This window comes from Hemiscyllium ocellatum, chromosome 32 (assembly GCF_020745735.1).
Source record: "Hemiscyllium ocellatum isolate sHemOce1 chromosome 32, sHemOce1.pat.X.cur, whole genome shotgun sequence".
NCBI classification, from domain to species: Eukaryota; Metazoa; Chordata; class Chondrichthyes; order Orectolobiformes; family Hemiscylliidae; genus Hemiscyllium; species Hemiscyllium ocellatum.
The window spans coordinates 39,371,623-39,399,153 of record NC_083432.1 but is presented as its reverse complement, the minus strand read 5'-3'; the positions used below and the strand labels follow the sequence as shown (position 1 = coordinate 39,399,153).

Below are 27,531 nucleotides of genomic sequence, written 5' to 3'. Positions count from 1 at the left end.
TTTGACATGACAGCGCGGCAGTAAGTGGCCCTTACACTCCGAAACCCACCGCGTCCCACAGTAAGTGACAAGCCCCTGGAAGGCCAGCAGCGAGACCGCGGGTAAGTACAGAAACATCTCGTGGAGCTTTTCGCTTGGCCCGGGGTAATGACACAACTTCGAAGTGAGGAGGTTTGAGTTTTGCCAGGCGCGAGGTGCGGTCTGTCCTCCCTCCCTGCCCCTCAGGAGATTTTTGTTCCTTGTTAGTTTGCTACAGTTTTCGAATCTTGTTACAATTTCCTGAATTGATACTTTGTCCCACTCTCTCGTGTGTGTGTGTTTTCCTAACTTTCTGTTTGAGTGATAGACACACTAAACAAGTGTCACTCGCCCTTGATCGCTGGTTATCGGAAACCGAATGACTTTTTTTTGGTGTAACCCTCCCAACTTTGTGTGTTTTGTTTTTTTTTAAAAGTTGGGAATGATATAGTCCACGCAAGGCTTAAACCCTCCCTCCCGCGGCTCGCATTGGCCCTTGAGAGAGGGGCACAGGGAGGCTAGCTGTGTTGAATTTCTGCCGAAGGCTGCATGTTGACAGTTTTGTGGGAGATTGATGTCAGTGTCCGCTGCTCGTAAAGGTGACAGAAATAAAGCCACCACATTGTGGGAGGTGGGGGAGAGAGTTCAGAGGAGTGTCTCACCTCTCGTAAAAAAAGCCATTAAAGATTCCTTTCCAGATGCTAGCAAAACTGGTGTCTTATTTCAGATTTGCAACCCTTCATCTACTTTTCCTCTTCCCTCCCACCCCCTCGCTAGCCCATAATGCCAACCATTTGCTTCTTTCTACCTGTTGTGGTTCTGTTCGCCGGAGCTGGGAATTTGTGTTGCAGACATTTCGTCTCCTGTCTAGGTGACATCCTCAGTGGTTGGGAGCCTCCTGTGAAGCGCATTTGCCGGAGGAAAGATCACAGAAGCGCTTCACAGGAGGCTCCCAATCACTGAGGATGTCACCTAGACAGGGGACGAAATGTCTGCAACACAAATTCCCAGCTCGGCGAACAGAACCACATCAACGAGCACCCGAGCTACAAATCCTCTCACAAACTTTCTTTCTATCTGTTGCCATGGTTAGTTTTTGTTTTATTTCCCCCTGCCCTGGGTCTGTCAGGGATGCCACACTGCCTAAGGCCGGGTTAAACAGCAGTTTATCCAGCTCTTGCTACCTGTCACACGCAGATTGTTACATTGTCACAGGCTGACCATCGAACTGTTTGGCCAGGTCATGAGGGCACCTTGAACTGTCACTAAATCCTGGCTCGGGGGCACGAACCTGTAGCTCCCAGCTCAAAGCAGGGCCGCTAGTCAAGATGATGTTGGCACTGACTGGTCCATCACTTTATAAACCAGATAATGTGTGATTCTGCTGCTAAAGGATGAGGATGTGTACATTTGTGATACCAGTTTGAGGCTCCTGGGGAAAAGAATTGCTCTCAACATCGCTTCTCAACATTATTTAACCCTATTGCAGAGAAATTCTGACCCTTCTTGAGAAAAGAGATTTCTGATGCCAAATGTGTAAATATTAGATTGATTGATGTGTCAACAGTTTTGGATGTATATTACATTGATATAGCACCTTATTCTGCTGAAGTTCTGCATGCCAGGATTGTAGATATTGGATGCAGCTCTGCTGGGAGAACTCACGCCCTTGGGTTGGGAGGTTTCTGGGTTTGCAGCCCACTCCAGAGATCTGAGTCTGAAAGCAAAAGGCTGTGCGGTACTGTCGGGTGCTGTTTTGTTGTAATTGCTGTCTTTCAGGCAATGTGTTAAACTGAGGCCTTGCCTGCTCTCGCAGATGGACACGAAAAAATCTAATGGTGTTAGTTTGAAGAACAGGAGGGGTGTTGTCCGAAATAGGACACAGGACAAAGAATATTCTGCTTAGTGGCAGCAACACAAAAAAAATTAGGAAACAGTTGGATTCTGATGGATGAACAGTAACTATTTCTTGGATTGATGATTCAAATTGCCTTTGTAATTTGCAAACACCTTTTGAATAACTCTAGAAGTTGATTACAAATGTTAAATTTGTCTGATCTCAAAAAAAAGGTACTAACACCAATGGAAGGCTCCTAGGGTAATATAATCAGGTACCATATAACTAACACTTCATTCAAATTTTGCAGGAAATGTCAAAGTATAAAATCAGAACTAAAACCATAACCCCTTACTAATTGTAAATCATAAATTAATTCAGACTGTTTCATAACTTAGCGGCCTGATGATTGAATTCTTGCATTTATGTTCCCGTGCTGATATGTCCACAGACTGCTGCGTGGAAAAGCACAGCGATTAGTGTTATAGAGGGAAATGGTCGCTGCTGAGTAGTAGTTACTGCTTACTTTCAGCTTAACTGTTACCTGTTGCAGTATCTGTTCAGCTGTTTGGTGCTTAATTCTCAGTGGGGTCATGCAGTCACTGACTTTGACACACAATTAAGTTGGTTTTCCAAAATTAAATAATGGCTCAATTTTCTGCTCATTGACATAAGCACAAATGTAGCATCTTCCATAAACCAGCATGATGGGACAATAGTGTAGAAAAGTTTATTTCCTTTTCTTGCGTACTAAGGAATTAATTGTATTAAAAAGTGATGCATTGGTGAGGTTTTACTGATAATGGTAAAAATGGGTTTATCGTTAAATGTAAACATTTTTAATACGTGGGCTGGCCTCTACTTGAGAGTAAGCTGATATTAAATTGATGAAAATTACTTTAAAAACTATACTGAATCATTTAACAGCTTCATTAGTGCACATCAGTTTTCTAATACATCAATTACTTTAATATTTAAAAACCTGTAAAATTTGATTTTGCATCTAAAAGTGTAAGATTAATTTGAAGTTTACTCAAATATTCAGAACTTGAAGCACTAGGTGGAAATTTACCATTGTGCATTATTTATGATTATACGAATTAGATGCTGAAGTTGGCCATTCCATCCTTTAATCCTGTTGTGGCATTCAATAAGATCATGGTTCATCTGTTAAAATTAAAATTTCCACATTCCACATTCCCACCTATTCCCATTGCCATTAATTCCATTAATTCCCTTGCCTACCAAGAAAAATCTACCTCTGCGCTGAAAATAATTAATGGCTCTGCAGTGATTGTAACAAGGTCAGCCAGGTGGACCTCATAGAATATGAGTTCCCTGGTTGTAGCTGCTAATCTGGTCCAATCAGGGAGCCCTGGCTGATAGATATAAACAGGAACATCACAACATGGGTACGTTGGAGCTGTTAGGCGGTAGTCTGGGAGAAAATCAAAAAAAAAGAAAAAAATAAGCTGGAGTTTCCATTCACTCTGAGGGAGCTCAGTGGTGAAGGGGTCTCCATTTTGTGTTAGGGAGGGGACTGACCTCTGTGCTATCTTGACTACATAGTCAGTGCTTTATTATTACTGTTGGGTTTCCTACTGAGGAGGACAGTTTTCTTTATTCTCTTCCCCCTTGCTTCAGACAGACTTTTTGATTTTTGGTTCTCCTTATTGTTTATTGTGATTTTGTTTTTTCTGGGTTTTCTTTCTGTTATTTAAATAAAACAAAAGAAAGAGATTTTAAAAAAAGAACAGGTATGTCAAATATCCTGTGCATTCTGAGAGCTGGCTCTGAGGGAGCTGGATCGGTGTCAAGGACTCTCCTCGTGTAAATAAAGGTGACAAGGCACCGGTCTCTGTGGAGTTATTCGAAATTCCATCTCCACCTTCTTCTGAGGCAGAGAGTTCATGAGCTGCTTGACAACAAGAGAGAAAAAAAATTCTGAATGTCTGTTCTAGCAGGGTGCCCCCTAATTTTTAAACAGCGCCCCTTTGTTCTGGACTCACCAACAGGAGGAAACATCCTAACTACATGCAGCTTATCATCAACCAAGGAACCCCTCACACTTCTAAACCTCAGTGGAAACAAGCGCAGTCTGTCTAACTGTTCCTCATAAGATAACATATTTCAACTGGGATAGAGGTGAGGTCAGCTCCTCGTGCCATGTTTTTAAAACCAGCATTCGCGATCACAAAAACTCAATTTAATCTTGACATAACATGTGCTTATGATTCCTCTATTGCTTACCCTGGTTTGGATCATTTCAAACTAATTATCAGACACTCTAGGTGTAACTACAGAGAACAGAACTATTGATCATTTGAGGATGCAAACCACTGTGAGAATGTGTTAATACTTTGTTAAAGCAAGAGGGTTTTGCAGGTTGATGTGGTAAAAGAAAGAACCTGCATGTAAAACTTAATTTTCTTCAATTTGTCTTGGGACGTGGGCAATGCAGATAAGGCTGCATGAAGTTCCTGTCCTTAGCTGTGTTGGGAGTTAGTAGTATGCTTTATTGAATAAGACAGTCCCTGTTGTGATGGCGCTCCCACATTATATTATGCAAGGAAGAAACTTCTATCTAGGAGAATGCTTCAAAAATACATGTGCCATTGGTTTCTGAGGGTTGTTTGGTAAGTACATTGCCAGGTTGCTGAAGACCAGGTGGCCAGTTATTTGGCAAACCAGCTGTTTGTGGGTTGAAATATCTGGTAGCAGGCAAGCTCAGCTGGGAGAATTCCCACATCTGAAAGTCATAGGTTCAGGCCCCGCTCTCAGACTTAAACACACAACCCAGGCCAGTACTCCAATGCAGCACTGAAATAATTGTGCACTATCAAAGGTGCCATTTTTTGAATAACCAATGGTGTTTCAGGTATCTGTAAAAAAAAATCCTGATTTCAAAAAGCAGCACGCTGTAATCCAAATGCTGAGGGTCCTACTTATCCCTTATGTAACATCCACAAAGCAGACTGGTCATTGGCTGTTGTAGAATCTTGCCATGTTAAAATAAAATTCCCATCTTACAGCAATGGCTACACTTAAAAGTATTTTAGTGGCTGTTAAATGCATCAATGCATTCTGAGGCTCTGAAAAATACTGCATAAATTGAATTTTTTGATTTACTTTTCCTTTCTGTCCATTATTTGGATAATAAGGAACACAGTTTTTGGCCTTTAGATTCCTTTAAGTCAAGAAAGAGAATAACTAGCTGAATTCCTGCTGACTGCACAGTGATCCTGGTGAAAAGAATGTATGCGGCTGAAAAAAGAAATTCAGGTTCAGATGAGAAACCCATGATGAGTAGCTAGCCCGCGGCACTCATTATGCAGGTTCACACACCTGCTGAACTACCTTGTGGGCAAAATATGGAATGACTGAACTGTGATTCAATATAAAAATCAATACCTTAAGATAAGACGACTAAACTGGAAACCTCTTGTTAAATAGGACAGATTCTGTGACTTAGCAACAAAAGCTATACTATGATTAAATTCAAAAGTAAGATATGAGAAAATAAGAATAATTTTGATTAATGACATGTGTGTGTTTATTGCTTGAGTTTTGAAAGGAGTGTCAATCTTTAATGCTTCACCAGAACATTTTAGCATCTGTGACACCCAAGGAAGTGTTCATCATATACATATACACTGAAGTTAAAAATACATTATATTTGCTATGTTCCCTTGCCAAACCAGAGCTCAGAAAGCACAAAACCAAATAGGATAGTAAATTCATGCCTTTTCTTGCAAACCACACAATACCTGATGCATATTAATTATCTCACTATATCCTGGCTTCTCCTTTGATGTGGAGTTTGTAATAACAAGTGTTTCGGAGCAGGGATATCTCGAGCTTGAGTGCTCATTCTGTCTGTGTGTTGTTGTCCTAAGTTATGACTGAGCAAAAAACAAAAGAAGTTCCTGCCCCCTTCTGCCAATAACTAACCCCATGTTTGGCACAATAGTAATGCAGCCCATGCTGAAATAGCCTGACTTACAAATATAAAGGAAAACACCACAGATGTTGGAGGTCTTAAATAAAACAACAGAAAGTGCTGAAGAACATCAGCAGGTCTGACAGCATCTGTGGAGGGAAAACAGAGTTAACACTTCGAATCAAATATGACTTTTCTTGGATAGTAGCCTGACTCATGACCTTGGTTTGCCCATGAAAAATATCATTGGATTAGGTTAGGTAAAGGAATGCATCTGTGACCAATGGAGTTATATCCCATCAGGAGAAGAGAGCAAAAGGTTGGAATGAAGTAAACCTCTTTCCAGCCACAAACCCACCCGTATTATGAAAATGGCACTTACTGATAGCACAGTTATGCTTAATGTTGATAAAATGCATAATTTGAATTTAGTGTGACAGTGTACAGCATCTTCTGAAGCCTTCAGTAGGTTGCTGCATTGAATCAAACCCTGGACATGTTTTGTTTGGGAACTCAAACAAAAACATTCTATTTATTTCTTACACAATACATTGATATTTAGTTAACTGCTTAGTGCATTTCTAGCATTTTCTTTGTTATTTCAAAGGTGTTACAGACATCTTTGTTGAAAGTGAACAATACATGAACACCTTAAGCCGTCAGCCATCATTATTGGCACAATGATCTCCAAGCTGCTTTTTCGAGGTGACGTCTGTAACTTAGATAAGCAGAGTGACCACACCATCTTGAACAATAATGAAAGGGAAGACTTGAGAATAATTTTACCCAGAAAATTATCCACTTCTCACTTATTTTTCTTTTGCATTCCTTAAAACATTGACAAATCTGGGGTACAATTTATCAGGCACCTGGCTTCCTGTGGTGCCTGGCTAAAATAGTCATTGTTCTTGTGTAAGTCTTGATAATGACTGTTTCCAAAGTTGGCATTAGAGCCAAGCCAGCTCCTGTCCTGTTCAACATCAATAGATGCATGCTCGCCAGTAACAACTGCTGTATAAACATGTGTTACTTTCACCTCCTCATAGTTAGTCGAGGCAAGGGATATCAAGATCAATTGCAGTACCTTTTATCGCCACAATCCCCTGGCGCACTTTGCTGAACTGGCACAAGCTGGACATCAAACATGGGACATTCCTAATGTGCATCTGCTCCAAGCTGAACAGTGCATTTACAAAAAAGCCATATTGTGTTGTCTTATGAGAAGAGTCTATTATAACCAAATCTGAAAACTTACACTTGCCAAAGCCATTGGTTTAACACAGTTTAATCTGAATAGTTTAATTCATTTAGCAGATGAATGCATTTCTCGTTCCTTCTGGATTATTATATGCAATTGCAATTGATTTCTTCCAAATTGTCACATCTTCTTTCTATACAAATGCATATAAACATTTGTCATAGTATGTTTATATTTTCACACTTCATTCCTCTAGTTCCAAATTCAAAAACTATATTAATTTGGATACACTTTTAAAGATAAGGGTTTGGTACTGGGAAAAACCAAATAAGAACTGGCTGCATTTTAATTTATTTGCAAACTCTCCTCTGATATTATGGTACAGAATTTTTAAAAAAGGTTGGCAATTCACAAATCATGTTACAGACAAATCACATTTAATAAACACACGTTATAGGAGAACTACCTTCATTGTCAATTAAACTAGTCCCACTTGCCAGCATTTGGCCTATATCCCTCTAAACTCTTCCTATTCCAATACCCATCCAGATACCTTTTAATTGTTGTAATTGTGCCAGTCTCCACCACTTCGTCTGGCAGGTCATTCCATACACGCATCACCCTCTGCATGAAGAAGTTGCCCCTCTCACCTTAAACCTATGCCCTTTAGTGATGGACTCCCCAACACTGGGAAAAAGACCTTGAATATTCATCCTATCTATGCCTCTCTTGATTTTATAGACATCTTTAAGATCACCCTTCGGCCTCTGACACTCCAGGGAAAACAGCCTCAGCCTATTGGTGTTTTTAAGAAGTAATATTTTTGAGTGAATATCATGATCCTGAATGGGGTGGCACTGTGGCTCAGTGGTTAGCACTGCTGCCTCATAGCTCCAGGGACCCAGGTTCGATCCCTGCCTTGGGTAACTGACCGTGTGGAGTTTGCACATTCTCCCCATGTCAGTGTGGGTTTCCTCCGGGTGCTCTGGTTTCCTCCCACAATCCTAAGATGTGCAGGTTAGGTGTGTTGGTCATGCTAAATTGCCCATAGTCTATGGGGAATTGGTCTGGGTGGGCTGCTCTTTGAAGGTCGGCATGAACATTTTGGGCTTAAGGGCCTGATTCTATACTGTAGGGAATCTAATCTAATATAATCTATTCAGCCTCTTCCTATAGGAGGGGAGAATGTGCAAACTCCACACAGTCAGTTGCCTGAGTCGGGAATTGAACCCGGGTCTCAGGCGCTGTGAGACAGCAGTGCTAACCACTGTGCCACCATGCCGCCCTTGTAAATTTTTTCTGAACCCTTTCGAGTTTCACAACATCTTCCCTGAAGCAGGGAGAGATGAGGGTAATCTTTTTCTCCGAATGTTGTGCAACAATGGAACTCTCTTCCTCAGAAGGTGGTCAAAGCAAGGTCATTGATTATTTTTTGAGTTGGAAGTAGATAGCTTCTTGATAGGAAATATAATGAAAAGTTATCACCAAATAAGGATTTGAAATGCAGACAGATCAGCCATGATCTTAATGAAAGGTTAAGAAGGATTGAATGGCTTAAGTGGCTTACTTTCTGCTCCTATTTCATATGCTCATATGGTTAGGAGAGATTATGGACCATTTTAGACAAAGAATGTTTAGTCAAAGGAAGTAGGAGAAGAGAAAGACTTGTATTTTTGTAGCTTTGTTTTGTGACCACAGGAAATTCCCAAGTGCTTTACAGTCAATTATGTATATTTTAAAAAATGTAGTTACTAATATAATGTAGAAAACACAGCCAATTATTCTTAGGGAGAAAATCCCCACAAATAGCAAGGTGTGTTTTGAGTTGTTGGTTCATTAATTGGCAGGGGCAGTGTGGGTAATACCTCATTCCTCAAGGTGGCATCAGGGACTCTTTTTATTTGTATCCACTCAAGATGGCAGATGGAATCTTAGACAAATATTTCATCTGAAAAATAGCACCTCCACCAATGCAGTACCCCCTTGGTGTGGCATCAGAGTGTCAGCCAGATTTGTTGCAGTCAGGTCCTGGAGTAGGATTAGAGCTGAAGACCTGCTGATTTTGAGGCAACACATGCCACTAAGTGAGCCACGGCTGACATTTGATTCCACTGGGCTGAGTAAAGTAGGATTGTGGGGGAAGTTTGCTACGTGGTGGATCATTTCTACTCACATTACTTTTACAAACCTGCTGAAGCATTTTGCAAGACATTTAAGCACATATGTCATTCTATCCAGAAGATACTCAGGCACTTAGACTACACTATTTGTGTTCAAATAGTTTTAGCACTTGGTGTTCCACCGGACAGTCACCAAGTTAAAACCCCAGTGCTGCCTGCATTTCAAATTCATCAGATTTTTGTTGTATCAATCCTTCAAATTAGGTTAGTTTTACTGGATGAACAACAACGCCATTGCCTGTCTTAACTGTTCTGTTCCCTTTCAGTGTTGCATAGCTACCTTTCAATTGCCTTGGATTGAGTACTTGACATTGATTGCAATCTTACCTTTTGATTTGATCAAGGTAAGACTAACTTCCAAGATGTTTAAAATAGAAATTATAAAGATAGATTAATAGTAGTTTAACAGAAAAAATACAGAGACCTTAAATGAATTCAAGACAGGCGCAGAGTTCACCCCAAGTACCCATTGGGAGTGAACCTTACATAATTAAGCAATGTATGTAATAATCTCTCAGAAGGCGATAAATCTTGGTTCACTGATAATGTATCGAACCATAGAGTCACAGAGCTGTACACATGGAAACAGACCTTTCGGTCCATCTCATCCATGGTGCCCAGATATCCTAAATTAATCTAGTCCCATTTGCCAGCATTCAGCCCATGTCCCTCTAAATTCTTCCTACTCTTCCAGATGCCTTTTGAATGTTGTAATTGTACCAGCCTCCATCAATTTCTCTGGTAGCTCATTCCATAAATGGACCATTGCATGAAAAGGTTGGTCCTTAACACCTGTATTAAATCGTTTCCCTCTCAACTTAAACCTATGCCCTCTAGTCTTGAATGCCACTTCCCTATCCATGCCCCTCATGATTTTATAAACTTCAATAAGGTCACCCTCTGATGATCAAGTGAAAACAGCCCTAGCCTGTTCAGCCTCTCACCATAGCTCAAACCCTCTAACCCTAGCAACATCCTTGTAAATCTTTTCTGAACCCTTTCAAGTTTCACAACATCCTTCCTTTAGCAGGGAGACCTGAATTGCACGCAGTATTCCAAAAGGGGGCTATTCAATGTCCTGTAGAGGCCTCAACATGACCTCCCAATGCACTCTCTTCACTCAATGCACTGACCAATGAAGGAAAGCATACAGAACGCCTTCTTCGCTATTCTGTCTACCTACGACTCTACTTTCAAGGAAGGATGAAACTGCACTCTAAAGTCTCTTTGCTTAGCAACACTCCCCAGGACCTTACCATTGTGTGTATATCCTACCTTAATTTGCTTTTCCAAAATGCAGCACCTCACATTTATGTGATGAAGCTGCTCCTTTAACAAGGATATGTTGTCCTTGGCTATTTTCTTTCAGGGAGGTTGTAAATAACACAGACTCTGAAAAGTCTGGGGTTGAAGGGTGTTAGGGCCAATTTGATAATAGCTAACAGATACTGCCTCAGGCAGAAGGCTTTCAAGTTTTAAAAAAACTGCTACAATGAAAGGGGAATGGCAAGGTCCCCCAGCTTGGCTTTCTCTGGTTTCGTTTGGTTTGGCTTTTAACAGTAGTGGGGGAAAAGCTGCTGGACCTAAAGAAGGCTGGTAGTCTCTCTCTGACTTCTGTCCAGTGTTTGATTTTACCTTTTGTGCCAAGGGGTGTTTATGGGGTTTGTTACAAGTATTTGGAACAGCATCATTAAGTTGAGATGATCTATTGGGTTTTCGGAGAGGTTGTTATCTGGTATTCTATTTTCTGTTGTTTGTATTTTATTCAGTAATCTTGTAAATAAATTCTGTTTTGTTTAAAACTAAATGGTTTGACCAGCAGCATCTCTCCTAGAGTATCCGCTGTACACCTGATTCAAACAATTGGCAAAGTTAGGGTCTGGGCTACCTTACATAAAACATAGAAAAGTACAGCACATAACAGGCTCTTTGGCCCACGATGTTGTGCCAAGATTTAATCCTTATGTCAAATATAGTAACTTAACCTACGCACCCCTCAACTCACTGCTATCCATGTCCATGTCCAGCAGTCGCTTAAATGTCCCCAGTGACTCCGCTTCCACCACCACAGCTGTCAACGCATTCCATGCATTCACAACTCTCTGCATAAAGAACCTACCTCTGACGTCTCCTTTATAGCTTCCTCCTAATATCTTCAAACTATGATTTCTCGTACCAGTCAATCCAGCCCTGGGGAAAAGTCTCTGGCTATTGATTCTATCTATTCCACTCATTATTTTGTACACCTCGGTCAGGTCTCCCCTCTTCCTCCTTCTATCCAGAGAGAAAAGTCCAAGTTTATTCAACCTTTCTTCATAAGGCAAGCCTTCCAGTCCAGACAGCATCCTGGTAAACCTTATTTGCACCCTCTCCAAAGCCTCTGTATCTTACCTTCTTGAAATGTTTTGAGGGGGTCTGGCCTGGTCCATAACATTTATCTAAATTAAATTCCATCTATCACTCCTCAGCCCACTGGCCCATCTGATCAAGGTTCAATTGTACTCTGAGGTAACCTTCTTCTCTGCCTACTTCCTCTCCAATTTTGGTGTAATCTGGAAACCTAATAACCGTACCTCTATGTTCACAACCAAATCATTTCCTATATTTAAATGACAAAAAGCAGTGGACCCAGTATCAATTCCTGCCCCTGAGTATTCATTTAATGAAAAGAAGCATTTTGTTTTAATTAACTGAAGTAAATTAATATTTAGTGTAAGTAACTAGAAATTAAAATATCCTAAATCATGTTTTGCTGGACCCAACATTTGACCTGTGTGGAATTGAAGCACGTTGGCTAGAAACCATTGTGAAATGCATCCATATTTCTATAACGCCACATAATGCTACCAAATTTGTTGTTTGCGTTCTGCATGTGTGTATTCACACAGACAGGAGAAAGTGAGGTCTGCAGATGCTGGAGATCAGAACTGAAAATGTGTTGCTGGAAAAGCGCAGCAGGTCAGGCAGCATCCAAGGAACAGGAAATTCAACGTTTCGGGCATAAGCCCTTCTTCAGGAATTCCTGAAGAAGGGCTTATGCCCGAAATGTCGAATTTCCTGTTCCTTGGATGCTGCCTGACCTGCTGCGCTATTCACACAGACACACAAATGCACATGCACTTACGCAGGTACACACATGTGCACATATGCACAAACTCTCTAACCGAAACAAAAGACAATTCACACCCTTTCCTCTCACTAAAATGATTAACAAGTAGTTAGTGTCAGTTGTGAAATCATCTCCTGATGAAACTCCAATCAAATCAGTTGTGACTTAATGATTGAGAATCCAAGGCACATGTGTGGAAACTATTGGAGTTGTGTTGCAAACAGCACACTTTTGATGCCTGTGTTGCACTTGAGCAATTTCAGGGTATGCCTTTCCAGTTTGTGCTGTTTAGCCAAAAGGCTGGCTGGCACCCGATCCTAGTGATTGAGAGAAATTGGCAGGAGGAATAGCTTGATCTTGGACAGCAACATTTGAATAGGAAAATCCGAAGATATCAGTTAAGAAGTTAAGAGGGGCAGATAAGGAATAAAAGTGTGTTCAAGGATGCAATCTACCTTTGGTGGTGTGCATTACCAATTTAAGTCCAACATGTCATAATGGTTTATGACACCAGCTGTATCCCAAGCGAGTTTTAAAGTCTTGTAACACGCACACTGCCACTTGTTGTTTTCTGTCATGCAGCTGATGTGTGGACTAGTGCAATTAGATTGTAGTACTGACTCCCGTCCTTGCTCCTGTCTGAGTGCAGCTCTGATGTTCATCTTTTTGTCCCACATCCTTAATATCCCAGCTAATTTTCGAAAAGCAACCATACCTCTTTTAAATGGTATTGCAGTCTGCGAGAAATTTCTCATGACTTAGAAGGAGTTTTCTCCAACTTATCTGGCTGACCTACATTAGCTTTTTGTCCCAAGGAGCTCAAAATCAAATTTAAAGCAAAAACAGAGGTTGCTGGAAAAGCTCAGCAGGTCTGGCAGCAGCTGTGAAGAGACATCAAAGTTAATGGTCCAGTGACCCTTTCTCAGAACGTTAACTCTGATTTCTCTGCACAGATGCTGCCAGACCTGCTGAGCTTTTCCAGCAACTTCCATTTTTTTTGTTTCTGATTTACAGCAGCAGCAGTTCTTTCTGTTTTTATTTAGCAAAAGCAAATTTAGTCTTGTTTCTCCCCATATTATTGGAAGGTGCTGCATCAAAGCTCAATCCAGTGTTTATGGCACCATCTTCTGTTTGGATCTCTCTCTTGGCTTAACGATGAGGACACACAGGCCTTCGGTTTTGTGAATTTTAGCTTGATAGAATGAAATTGTGAATAAGTAACAGTACATGAACAGTCAAGTGAGGTGCAAGTCAAGAGTACCTTCTGTTTCATGGGAATCAGATTGGGAAAATACGTTGGAAGCTCAGGAATAAAACAGTGAGGCCTCCAAAAAAAAGTAACATCAACAGGTAGCTTTAAGTTCTGTAATGAAATTCTCCCACAGGAGATCACAAGATTACCTTAAAATAAATCTTCAGCAAATAACATTTAAAGTAAACAGGAATTTGGATTTTATGAGCAGTGATCTTTGCTTTTGCCAGCAACGTTTTCATAATTGTAGCCTACTAAACATGTGTTTGGCCAGTCTTGGAGTATGCAAGTTGTGTTTGGGATCCTTACATGGCAAGAGATGTAAATGGGATGAAGTGATCCAAAGGTCTACTATATGTCCCTGCACCACATGATATGGGATACACATCAATGTCAACCTTTATCAAATTGAAATTGGAATCAAGAGTGTGGTGCTGGAAAAGCACAGCAGGTCAGGCAGCATCCAAGGAGCAGGATTTCTGATAAAGGGCTTTTGCCAAAACGTCGATTCTCCCGCTCCTCAGGTGCTGCCTGACCTGCTGTGCTTTCCCAGTACCACATTCTTGACTCTAATCTCCAGCATCTGCAGTACTCACTTTTGTCAGAAATTGGAATCATTACAACAAAGATGGGAGAAAATAGACAGTTCATGTTCTGTAAGATGTAAGCTGGGCTCATGGGACGTAACTGAAAAGAAATAACTGGTGCCCTCCAGCAATGACAAACCATGAGGTATTCATCCACCCAATTATAAAGGCCGTTTATTCCCAAGAGAGTAGATCACCATCTTGCCAATGAAGGAAATAACAAGAAAGAAATCTGCTGCCTGAAATCTTCACTAGTCATCTTTAGATTATTCCTGTCTGGAGGCTTTCACTTTCAGAACTGCTTTCTCAGCTAGCTAGCCAGCTAGCGTGAACCATGTAATTGTTGGCAGGATACAGATATGAGGCTGCAATGCTGGAACAACCAAAACAGAAGAAGCAAAAGCAATGGTAACAAATGCAGTGGACGTCTCACTGAAAATCAGTCAGATATTCTGCTAAAACACCCAAGTTTGGAACTGGCAAAAAATAAAATGAGGAATTGTAATTTGGTAATCGGTGGGGGAGGATGTGAATGGCTACCTTTCTGCTATCCTAAAGACCTCCAGAATCCAACTAATGCTGTTCATCTTTTTGCAATGTGTCCTGTCTCCTGCTTCCAGTGATTATTGAAGTGAGTGATGAGCTAACATACTCTGCTTTCCAAGTCTGAGTGAGAAAATGACTTGTTTGTCACTCTTCTATCCTCTGTTCTTGGGACCCACAACACTTCCCACTGGGGCCATGATGGTCAATCCATGCCAGCATGGAATAAGTAACTTTGGAATGATGATATCTGGAAGTGAATGCTATGTAAGTTACTCTGTCTTAGCAATATTTAACCTTGAGAACTGAAATCAAGTGGATTACAACAGAGTTTGGATCTTTCACATTGTCGAAAGTATATGTTGATCTACAGGGAGATATAGCTGTTTGCCAAATCTTTCAGGCAAGTTTCACAATTCTAAGCAAACGTAACATCATTTTAAAAAAAAACTCCTCAAAGCATAGAGATAAGAGGTTCGTGGCATTATAAATAAAACAAAATAGACCACAATTTATATAATTGTCCAGATACCAGCTAGACAGAAAATATTACATGCTCAAATGCAGACTAGTTTATTTTAAATCAAACATTTCATGACTGGATGTGCAAGCAGTTAACATTTCAATTGGTGTTGTAAATACTGGAGACTCTGTGTGCAAGGCTGACTCCAATTGTCTACAGGTGTTTTGTCCATTGATATATTCTAAGTTGACTCCGGCATACAGGTGAGCCAGTGTAACACATACGTTTGGTCAGATATTGAGATGAATTGTAAAGGTTGAAAAAGTCAGAACCTTTTCATAAATCCTTTTTGGACTATACGTTGAACTTGGAGGATAGCTAATGGATTGTATGGTATCGTGTTGTAAAGCTTTGCTCATCGGTTGGCTGGGAATGAAAAGATAGCATAAATGGTGATCGATCGAGATTTACTGTGAAAAGACAGATTGAGCATTTGGACTGGGATAAAGAAAGGAAATGAATGGAAAGATGAACCTGCAGAAGAGTGGAAAGCAAGTGCCAGGAAGGTCAAATATACATGAAGAAGGAACAACAAATGATGTCACATGTTTTATCCAAAGAACATCAGGTGATATTATTCTCAACTGTCCTCTGTAAAAATTCTGTTTAAATACTGTACTCTTTGTAACTTCATAACTACTTATTTGACATGATGTACAGGTGCTGGTGTTGGACTGGGGTTGTCAAAGTTAAAAATCACACAACACCAGGTTATAGTCTGATGGGGTTATTTGGAAGTATAAGCTTTCAGAGCAGTCAGAAAGCTGATACTTATTTGACATCAGTGTTGAAGAATTGAACAATGTAGAACTTTTATTACATAGACTATTCAGATCTACTGAAACAAATTGTATGGAAAGAGTTAAGGTACAGAGAAGCCATTACTGAAATGGTGGAGGAAGTTTGTGAGGCTGAATGGTCCCCTCCTGCCCTATGTTCATTTATAGGGTTTGCCCATTCGCAGTTACTAAGCCCTGCAAGAGATTGGTTTTTCCCTTGCACAAGATTGCAATATTTCAATTTGACTAACTTTTATGATATTATTGATTTCTAACTTTTTGGAGGAGATGGGGTCTAACTGCAACTTGGGAAGTGTCCAGAACACTAAAACACTAATCCGAGCATAGGGATCAGATTCAACAATTGCTTACCCAGGGAAGATTGAATCACCACTGATGAAAGAATTACTCCAGTCATAGACCCAAGAAAGAAATGTAACATTCTAAAATTAAAAATGGACTTTAAAAAGGATTGAGAAGAATTTAAGGGAATGGATGAATCAACAGATTGGGTGAACACACTCGTAATTGGAGACAAAAGGGTTTGTACTTTGTATGTTTTTGAAGTTCAAAAACCTTATGTTATTTGCAGAAGTTAAAGCATAGTTTTCATGAATTAATGTGTAATGGAGTTTCATGCAACTGAAATGGAATGAGGTATTTTCCAAGTTATTCCTATTTGATGTGCCTTACAAGAAAATGCAGGTGTTTATTGTTGCTGGTTGGCAATGGCATTAGCTCCAAGGAAGAACTAAATAATGTCTGACACTAAGTATACTGTACACTGTCTCTTACACAAATGGCATAGGTTTCATTAGAAGAGGGCGATGACTTCATACTTTTGAAAGTAGAAGAGTTAGCCTGAACTTTTAAAAAAACATGTTTTTCGATGTTGGTTGCGGCATTTAGTATCTGCTGGTGGTTATTACCATACGAACATGTGAAAAATTAGCGGAGGTAGACCATTCTGCCCTTTGAGGCTGTCCCTCCATTCTACAAGATCATGGCTACTCTGTTTGTTGCAAACTCCACATTCCCATAGAATCATAGAATGCCTACCATGTTAAGAGAGGACATTCAGCCCATCAAGCCTACACCAACCCTCCAAAGAGCATCCCACCCACACTCAGCCCCCTACCCTATAACCCCACAGTTACCATACCTAGCCCACCTAGCCTGCACATCTCTGGTGGACACTACAGGACAATTTAGCATTGTCAATCCATCTAACCTACACATCTTTGGGCTGTGAGAGGAAACCAGAGCACCCGGAGGAAACTCGAAAGTGTTTGTTTCTCCAGTAATATTTGTAGTTTGTGATAAAGGGGCAACAATAATCATGAGTGAGTTTCATCTTCATTTAAACTAGAAAAAAAGAGATTGGCAGTTGAAGCCTGGATGAACATTCATTGAATGCTCTTGAAGTAGTTTCTTATCGCAGCATGCTCTGGGAAGTGATTGTATCAGATTTGGTATTGTGTAATGTGACAGAATTAATTATTGACCTCAGAGTCAAGTACCCCTCAACAGCATCCTGAATTTTATATCCAGATTGAATGGGAGTAGATTGGGTCTGAGATTTGTATTTCAAACTTAAAGAAAGAACAATAATTAGATTCCCTACAGTGTGGAAACAGGCCCTTCGACCCAACAAGTCCACACTGACTCTCCGAAGCATAACCTACCCAGACCCATTTCCCTCTGACCAATGCACCTAACACTATGGGCAATTTAGCATGGCCAATTCACCTGACCTGCACACCTTTGGACTGTGGGAGGAAACCAGAGCACCCGGAGGAAACCCACGCAGACACTGGGAGAATGTGCAAACTCCACACTGACAGTCGCCTGAGGCTGGAATCGAACCTGGGACCCTGGTGCTGTCCACTGAGCCACCATGCCACCCTGACTGAGCTGCCGTGCCACCTTGTGGACAAAATGTGGGCATGAAAACTGAGCTAGATGAAGTGAACTGATATAATAAAATAGGACTGGTTCAATAGATGCAAAGGCAGAAATCTAAAAAGGTTTTTTAGAATACTTAGAATATGTTTATTCCTAAATTCTAAAAGGAGGACCCACCATCCATCGTAAAAGCAGTCAGGGAAAGCATCAAAATGAAGGAAAATGTAACTTCGCAAGGATGAGAAACAGACGATTGGTCAGAATATGAAGAATGACACAAAATGACAAAAAGCTTAATCTGGATGAAGAAATTAGAGTATGAGGGGAAACAAGCTATGCATGTAAAAAATGGATAGCAATATTTTCTGTGGGTATTTATAGAGGGGGCAGGTAAGTAAACTGAGTGTTAGTCCTCCAGAGAATTACTGATAGGTAACAAGGAAATTATAGATTGAATGAATGAATATATCAGTCTTCCCTTTGCAGGATTTTTTTAAAAATCCAGTAAATCAGGAGGTGGAGGGGAGAGAGGAACTTAGAAAAATTACAATCACAAGGAAAGTGGTACCAAACAAACTGATGGAATTGTGAGCTGACAAAGTGCCTGGTTCAGATGGAGTTCATCCTAAAATCTTAAAAAAGGCAGCTAATAAGGTAATAGATGTGTGCCATTAATCTTCCAGAACACTCTCATTTTGGAACAGGTTCTACCAGAGTGAAAAGTAGTAAATATAATGCCTCTATTCAAGATGAGAGGGATGCAAAAAACAAGAATGTATAGGTTGGTTATCTTGACATCTGTAGTGGAGTGGGTGTTAGAATGAATCATTAAAGAGGTTATTGCTGGACACTTTGATAAACTCAAGATAATCAGGAATAGTCATCATGGTTTTGTGAAAGGGAAATTAAGTTTAACCAATTTATTGAAGTTCCTTGAGGAATAGCATGCGCTGTGGACAAAGGCACAGATGTACTGTACTTAGCTTTCCAGAAGGCATTTATTAAGGTGTCACATCAAAGTTTTGGGGAAGATAGATGTAATAACAAGGGGGGAATTGTTTTAAAAGATTAGCTGTCTGGCAGAAAACAGTATGCGTGAATGGGTCTGTCTGATTGGCAGGTTGAAATGAATGGACTTCTGTAGGGATTTACTGCTGGGGCCTCAACGTTTACAAATTACATCAATGATTAGACAAGGGAAGTGAAGACATGTGAAATAACTACACAGAGGCAGGTATCCCATCACCAAGTCACCTTTTATTTACATGTGCAGAGTACATAGGCTCTGACCAGCCAGCTCAGAGCCAGTCCCTAGAATCAGGAGACTCTCTGAATCTCCTGTTTGTATCTGTCAGCCAGGGTTCCCTAACTGGTCCAGGGTAACAGCCTGAATCATTGATCTCATTGTCAGTGAGATCCACCTGCCCTCATTCCAATCAATACTCCTCGTAGCTAAATTCACAGATGACACCAAGATAGGTCAGAAGACATGAGGTTGCAGACAGATATGGATAGATTGAGTGAGTGAGCAAGAAGCTGACTTTTAGAGGAATGTGGGAAAATATGAAGTTGTTCACTTCGGTAGGAAGAATGAAAAAGCAGGCGAAGGAGAATGAGGAATCTAGGTGTGCAAGTGTACGAGTCACACAAAGTTAGTTTGCAGGTGCTGCAGGTAATTAAGAGACCCATGCTCCTCTTCATTACAAGTGGAGTGTCTTGTGAGGCAAACTGAAGTTGGACAGTCCTCTGGGAGAAATAGTTTCCTCATCATCTCTATCCTAAAAAGGTAACTCCTAATTTTAAAACAGTCCTTCTAGTTCTGGATGGACCCTCAAGAAGAAATTTCCTTTCCAGGTCCTCCTTGTCAAGACTGTTCAAAAACTAATGTAGTTAAATCATGTCGCCCTTTAGTCTAGAAAACCACAGAGGAACCAAGCCCATCCTGTCCAACCTTTCATCAAAAGACCATCCACTCATTCCAGGTGTCAATCTATTAAACCTCCTTTGAACCACCTCCAATACATTTATATCTTTCTTTAAGTAATGAGAACAAAACTGCAGACAGTATTCCAGGATGTGGTACCACCACTTGTCTGTATAATCGAAGCATAATTTTGTTACTTTCGTGTTCAACTCCACATTGTTCTGCAAATGGTGATGGAGGCAAAATCTTTAAATAAACTTAAAGGCAGAGGTCAGTAGATTCTTGCTTGGCAAAGGAATCGACGTTTATAGTGGCCCATTGGCTAGCATTGCTGCCTCATAGCATCAGCCCAAGTTCGATTCCAGCCTTGGGTGACTGTCTGGATGGAGTTTGCACATTGTCTATGTGTCAGTGTGGGTTTCCTCCCACAGTCCAAAGATGTGCACACAAATGTCAGCTGTGGTTAACAGGACTACCCTTCCACCTTCACCCGGATTCCTATTCATCTTGCATGTTGTGTATACCTCAATAGTCAATACATCTAATTCTGCAGCTGCATCCCTGTAATGACCATCAGATCATATTTATTTACTTTAATGTATGTTATCAATAGTTTGCGTTGTTATGAATGCTTACATTAGATACACAGCCTTTAGTCAGTTCTGTTGTTACCTTTGTAACATCTAGTCTTGATTATTGGTGCATTCCTACGTTTTCTCCCTGTGTCCCTTCCTGCCATTCTCTAATTCTCATCTCCCATAATACTCTTTTCTTCTCTTACTTTACCCTAATCATTGACATGCTATATCTTTCCATATTTGATCCCTTGTCCCCATTGTTCTGTGTAAAACTCTCTCTACTTTGCTGGTTATGTGGTTCATGGGTACACTGGCCCCAGCATGGTTCAGGTATAGACCATTCCAATTGCGCAGCCCCACTATATCCGTTACTGATGCCAATTGCTTATGTACTGGAAACCACTTCTTCAACATGGTATTTGAGTCATGTATTCATTGCTTTAATTTTATGAAGCTTATGCCAATTTGAATTGTCAGGCTGAAGGCTATATTTCCTAACCTTCTGAAACATTCGGACATTGAGCATTTCTTATATTCAAACTAGCAGAAATGTGTCCAGAGATTTTTGACTACCTAGATAGAGTCATAACAGCCTTTCCAGGAAAAATTATGATTTAGTAGAAAATCCTTAACGAAGGCTGCTGGATTCAAGAATGGAAAAAAATATGGCAGCTGTTAGACACTGGTTATATTAGTGACATTTATGTGTTCCCAAAAGACCAAACAGAAGTTTCATCTAGTGTATTAGACACAGGATAAGCTGTACTGTTGCGTTAGTGTGCTGAAACAATCTGTATATTTTATTGTCACAGTTTTGAAGAAGTGCCAACAGTTCTCCCTTGTGCCTAGACCAATATCTTTCCTTCAGCCTGCATAACCTAAAAATATTCAGATTATCTGATCATTGGCACATTGTTATTTATGAGAGTTTCTGACGTGTAAAGTGATTGGGGTGTGCCCCGCATTATAACTGTAAGTAAAAACAAAAGTGGTCTCAGTAGCTGGAAAGCATTTTGGGATGTCATATGGTCAAGTGAAAGGTGCTACATAAATGCAAATCTTCTGTTTATTTTCTTTCATGTTCATTGATTGTTTGGGTGTCAAAGTAGACATAGGTAAGTCAGTAATTAAACTTGAAAATAGAAACTGAACTCATAATGGAGTCATACTGGACTCAAAACGTTAACTCTGTTTTTCTGTCCACAGATGCTGCCAGACCTGCTGAGTTTTTCCAGAATTTTCAGTTTTTCTTTCAGGTTTCCAGTGTCTCCAGTATTTTGCTTTTAATACAGATAGGCCAGGAGAATTTTGTGAAAAGCTAATGCCTGTGGTCATACCATCAATATCTAAACAGACCACAAGTTGATAACTTTATATGGTTGCTAAGTAATTGAATTGTTGTCCTTTTATAAAACCACAGAATTATTATATGTTAGACCTGCGATCTGAAGAAATCAGATTGTGAACACTGATGTAAAGGCCTAACAATTGAGTTATCATTTTCTTAACGTCACCTGATATAGTTGTACGCAGGACGGTCTGTTTAGCCATTAGAAATAGAAATGACACACAATAACACTACACAGTAATACACAATAAAACATGAGCAGGGGGGAGATGTTGGCATAGTGATATGATCATGGGATTGTTAATCCAGAGACCCAGATGATGTCCTGGGGACCCAGGCTCAAATACTACCACGGCAGATTGTGAAATTGAATTCAATAAAAAAATCTGGAATTAAGAGTCTGATGATAACTATAAATCCATTGGCAATTGTCAAGAAAAACCCATCTGGTTCACTAATGTCCTTTAGGGAAGGAAATTGCCATCCTTACCTGATCTGGCCTATATGTGACTCCAGACCCACAACAATGCAGTTGACTCTTAAATGCAGTTAGGGATGGGTAATAAATTCTGCCTAGCCAGTGACACCCTCATCCTGTAAATGAATTTTAAAAATCTGTATTTTAATAAGCTTCTTTCTTGTATATCCATCTTTCCTTCCCTCCCCTTTCTCCTCGGCCAAGAGCTGGAGCAGTCACAACATATTAGCTATTCCCTCAGGAACATTACTGCCTATATTTTGCATAGTACGTTTAAGCTAATTATCGCTGAGCTTGAGCAGGAAGAGGCCTTTGGGATTGTCGAAATTCATAACATAGGGATGGCCATATTTAAAACAACATTGCTCTCTATGGATTCAAAAGTATTCAAAGAGCAATAAATAGTTTACAGCAATAAGTGGAATATAGAAGGAAGGGAGAAAAACAAACTGCTGCAAAAAGTGCATCGAATGGAAACATGAAAGAAAATCATGAGTGTGAGATCATGCATGTAATGTAATTAATTTAAACAATTGTTTATGTTGAAATGGCCGAAAATGTAAACCAACCCAATAAGCAGAACCACTGACAGCTCACTCCATGCCATACTGCTCTACAGAAGCGTTTGTGCAGATTCTAATCAAGCTGTAGGGAAAAGACAGTTTCTGCCGATGCAATATTTGAGGAATTGTCAGTTGCATCCAGTTAAGTTTGGATTGTACAAAAGTGATCATCTTCAGCTTGAAACTATTGCAGAATGTTTAGTGAGAATCACCTGTGAAGTGCATGTTTAAACTGGGGCAGCGTGGTGGCTCAGTGGTTAGCACTGCTGCCTCACTGCGCCAGGGACCCCAGTTCATTTCTAGCCTCGGGCAACTGTCTGTGTGGAGTTTGCATGTTCTCCCCGTGTCTGCATGGGTTTCCTCCCACTGTCCAAAAGACGTGCAGGTTAGGTGAAATTGCCCATAGTGTTCAGGGATGTGTAGGTTAGATGCTTTAGTCAGGGTAAACATCGAATAATAGGTAGGGGAATGGGTCTGGGTGGGTTACTCTTTAGAGGGTCAGTGTAGACTTTGTAGACAAAAGAATAAAGAAATGCAGACTGATTATTTTCAGAAGCCAGGATCAATAGGATTGCAGAGTCTCTGGCATGACTACCTGAGATTTGGTTTCACTGATTGGCTGCGACTTTGCCCACTGTTGATTTAAGCCCAGTGAGTGGATTCTTGAGATTGAAGTTCTGATCTGAGTTCTCGCAGCCTTAGAGGCCTGGCAATGCTACCTGCTCGGGGCTTGAGACGGTGTGGGGTGGGGGTTGGGGGTACTCCTGAGACAGTGTGGGAACCTGAAAATGGTAGTGCTCAAAATAAGAAGGATGCAGGCTGGTATGGACACCAGAAAGAAGATAAAGCCCTCTGAAGAAATGGCTTCAGCCGCAGGCGTGGCCATTCATGCTCGCTGTCTGTTCACTGAGGATGGAAACTCTGATTCCCTCGCCCCAGTTCCCAATCCTGCTAGTGTACCACTCCATGAGCTACTGTTCTTGGCACTCAACACAAGTCCTCTCCCATGTAGTCCTCTGTGTTCCTCCAGTTGGAGATTAGATTCCTTACAGTGTGGATACAGGCCCTTCAGCTCAACAAGTCCACACCGACCCTCTGTAGAGTAACCCATCCAGAACCATTTCCCAACACTTTCCCCTGTCGGATGCACCGAACATTATGGGCAATTTAGCATGGCCAATTCACCCAGCCTGCACATCTTTGGATTGTGGGAGGAAACTGGAGTACCCGGAGTAAACCCGCGCAGAGATGGGGAGAATTTGCAAACACTACACAGACAGTCAGCTGAAGCTGGAATCGAACCTGGGTCCCTGGCGCTGTGAGGCAGCAGTGCTAACTACTGGACCAATTGGCCACCAAACACTGGATAAATAACTGGTATGAAACTAACCCTGGCATGACCTTCTGGAGGTAGAAATACATCATGCTGCCAATCTCACACCTTATTTTAAATCTCCCATGCAGAACCACCTTCAGAGCCTCCTCTGTGGTGCTGGTAAGATTCAATTCATTAATGTTGCTTCATTTTCTACAGATACTGCTTGACCCGTTAAATATTTTCAGCATTTCTGTTTTGGTTTGGAACAGATAATCCGCCCACCTTCACTACAAACATATCGTATTACAGAATTCCTATTAATGTCTGAAAGGATAGCTGTGAATCATTTAGTTATAAATAAATGTACTCCTCTGTTTTGTAGGAAGGAAGATGTAAATGACAAGAATTTTTGAATTTTGAAGTATTCCCTTAACAATGTTGTTGCTGTTGAGCAGCAAACAGTTCGTTTAAATTGGCGATATCAAAAAGCTGAAAAACAATGTTGCTCTGGATCTGAAAGAAAAGATAGGATGTTATTTGTGCAAATTCTGAGACAGGTGGCAGAATTGTAACATTGCCAGCTACATAATCTTGCACATTAGATGAAATTAAATGTATTACAGTATAAAATTCGATTTGTATATAAGAAAGGGAGCTGGGAGAAATGGAAGCCAAGATCAAACAATGTGTGAAGCAAATAATTAAAGGGAGGGTAACGGAGTTGCAAATGCTATTATATATATTACATCTATATATATATATATATATATATATACACAATAGAAAATACAAGAAAGTGAGAATCAAATTAGTCATGAGTTTCTTCCAGTATCCAATTTGAACCATCCTTTATCCAGATCTTTTCTCCTATGCTTGGCAAATCTTATCTCTAGCACAACAAAAATAATTTTCAGCTTGATCCTATCACAGCAAATAGTGCAATTTAGATTCCATTGAATTGTATAGTTTTATCATCATTTATTGCAAAAATACATCTCATTCATTTGCAACCTTTAAGGAAGGATATTTGTCAGCCTTACATGTGACTCCAGAACCACAGCACCGTGGCTGACTCTTAGCTACTGTCTGAAATGGCCAGGCAAGCCACTTGATTCAGTTATAATGAGTAACAAGTGTTGGCCTTGTTTCACATCCCATGAAAGAATAAAGGAAACAAACAGCAACATATCTATTTCAAAACTCTTTCCCTTCTTTCCAATATGCCATCCCTTGCATCTCCCTATCGTTGTAATCTCCTCCAGCACCACACCTCTCTGAAATATCTGCACTTCTTCAGGCATGACATAATTCTAATCACTCTGCTGTTGGCAGCTGTCCCTTTGTCTCAGTGCCTTTCTTTTCTCCTCTAAGATGCTCTTCAGAGTCGAATGCTTTGACCAAGCTTTTTGTTATGTGCCTTAATATTCTCTTAATGTGAGGTTTCATTTGATAATGCACCTGTGACACATACTGGGGTGTCCTACCACATTTAAGAGCACTATATAAGTGCAAGTTATTGTTGAAGTTACTGACCGCACAAAAGAATCCCCCACATTTTATTACGTTCCCCTAACAGCTGTTAGCATAGCTGTTCACCACATGGTAAAATGAATATAATATGCACTACTCTCACTGTCTTACTGTCAGAATAGAGCCCTGATTGATATGAAAACAAAAGGGAAGAATAATGTTGATAAAAATGGAAGAATATGTTCAGAATTATATTGAGTAATAATGATCCATAGAGGATAGAGCTTGTCACTTAGTCTGTTACTGATGGGGTTGTTATATGTGCAACTATTAAGTGAGGGTTTTGAGCTGAGATCATATTCCTGGTGTTGCTGAAGACAAGCTAAGAATCTCTGTGTGTTTCAACTCTTCTTATCAGCAATAATTGTCTCTTCTACTTAGGAAAGTGAATTGTGCTAACAATTTATTTTCAAAACTCTCGATGTTGTACTGTCTGGTGAATATTGTGACTTGCCTTTCTCTCTCTGTAATTTGATGTTTTGCACAATAGAAACAGTGATCTTTGGTTCAACCACAATTCTGCTTTTTGTAGTTGTCTGCGAAGACATGACATCATCCAGAGGCACTGAAAAGGGAGAGCAACGGAATTCTGTAGACTTGGCTGAATGTCAACTTTGTGAACTTTTTTATATACTGGCTTTCAGCTTCTTTAAGTTACTATTAATTTTTCTTACCTTTTTCACTGTTTTCTTGTATTGATCTACGATTTTGCATTACGAAACCTCCTTTGGTAATTCACTTGGAAACCAAACAATGCAGCATAGGGACTTCCTACTGTTTTCAATCGTCCTGTCATTACCAGCTATTGGTTCTTTGACAGCATTTCCCAAACTTGAAAACTCTGTCACTTTGTTGTAAAAGGGCGTACCATGACTGCTCCCCGACACCACCCCGACTCAGATGTATTCTACCCTTGCTTCACCGTTGTTGGGTCAGAACCTTGGAACCCCTCACCATCTAGCACTTTATGAGTACTTTAGTGCAAGGACTGCAGAAGGTCTAGATGCCAGCTCAACTCCACCTTCTCAGGAATAACAGCCTTACGGACAATGCCCATATCCCAAGAATAGATTTTTAAAAAAAGTACATGCCAATGTTTGGAAGGAAGGAATCATCAGTGACCTAATATTTGCAAGATTTTCCCTCAACTTAGTGGTGACATCACACTTAGCTTCACTTTGAAACTAAGTGCAGTGTCTCCACTGATAAGCAAACTGAGCATGGATAAGAGGTTGGATCTGAGCCTTTTCTGGTTACTTGCAGAAGAAAATTGCATTTCTGTAATAATTATGACACAGAAAAATGTCTGAGTACATTTTAGAGGAACATTAACAGACAGAATTTATTGTTAGATCACACAATGTGCTATTTGGAGAGTGTGCAAAACAGTTTTTAAGGCGCAACGAGAAATGAAACATTTCAGGAAGTAAGTTACACAGCTTAGCTCCTTAGGAAATGAAGGCATGATCACCCATGATAGAGTCATAGAGATGTACAGCATGGAAACAGACTCTTCAGTCCAACCTGTCCATGCCGACCAGATATCCCAACCCAATCTAGCCCCACCTGCCAGCACCTGGCCCGTATCCCTCCAAACCCTTCCTATTCATATACCCATCCAAATGCCTCTTAAATGTTGCAATTGTATCAGCCTCCACCACTTCCTCTGGCAGCTCATTCCATACACGTACCATCCTCTGCGTGAAAAAGTTGTCCCTTAGGTCTCTTTTATATCTTTCCACTCTCACCCTAAACCTATGCCCTCTATATCTGGTCTTCCCAACACCAGAGAAAAGACTTGTCTATTTATTCTATCCAAGCCCCTCATAATTTTGTAAACCTCTATAAGGTCACCCCTCAGCCTCCGACACTCCTTTTTGTCATTTACATAAATGATTTGGATGTGAGCATAAGAGGTACA

At 40.4% G+C, this 27,531-nt stretch overlaps 1 protein-coding gene across 2 annotated transcripts in view; it reads left to right on the top strand.

Annotated features, from left to right (window-relative positions):
• The window catches only part of LOC132830779 (thyroid hormone receptor alpha), a 368,439-nt gene continuing 340,908 nt past the window's right edge, over positions 1-27,531 (top strand). For both annotated transcript variants that reach the window (XM_060848624.1, XM_060848622.1), the window contains exon 1: positions 1-101. The gene's annotated coding sequence lies outside the window, so the exon portion shown is untranslated. The remainder of the gene's footprint in view (positions 102-27,531) is intronic.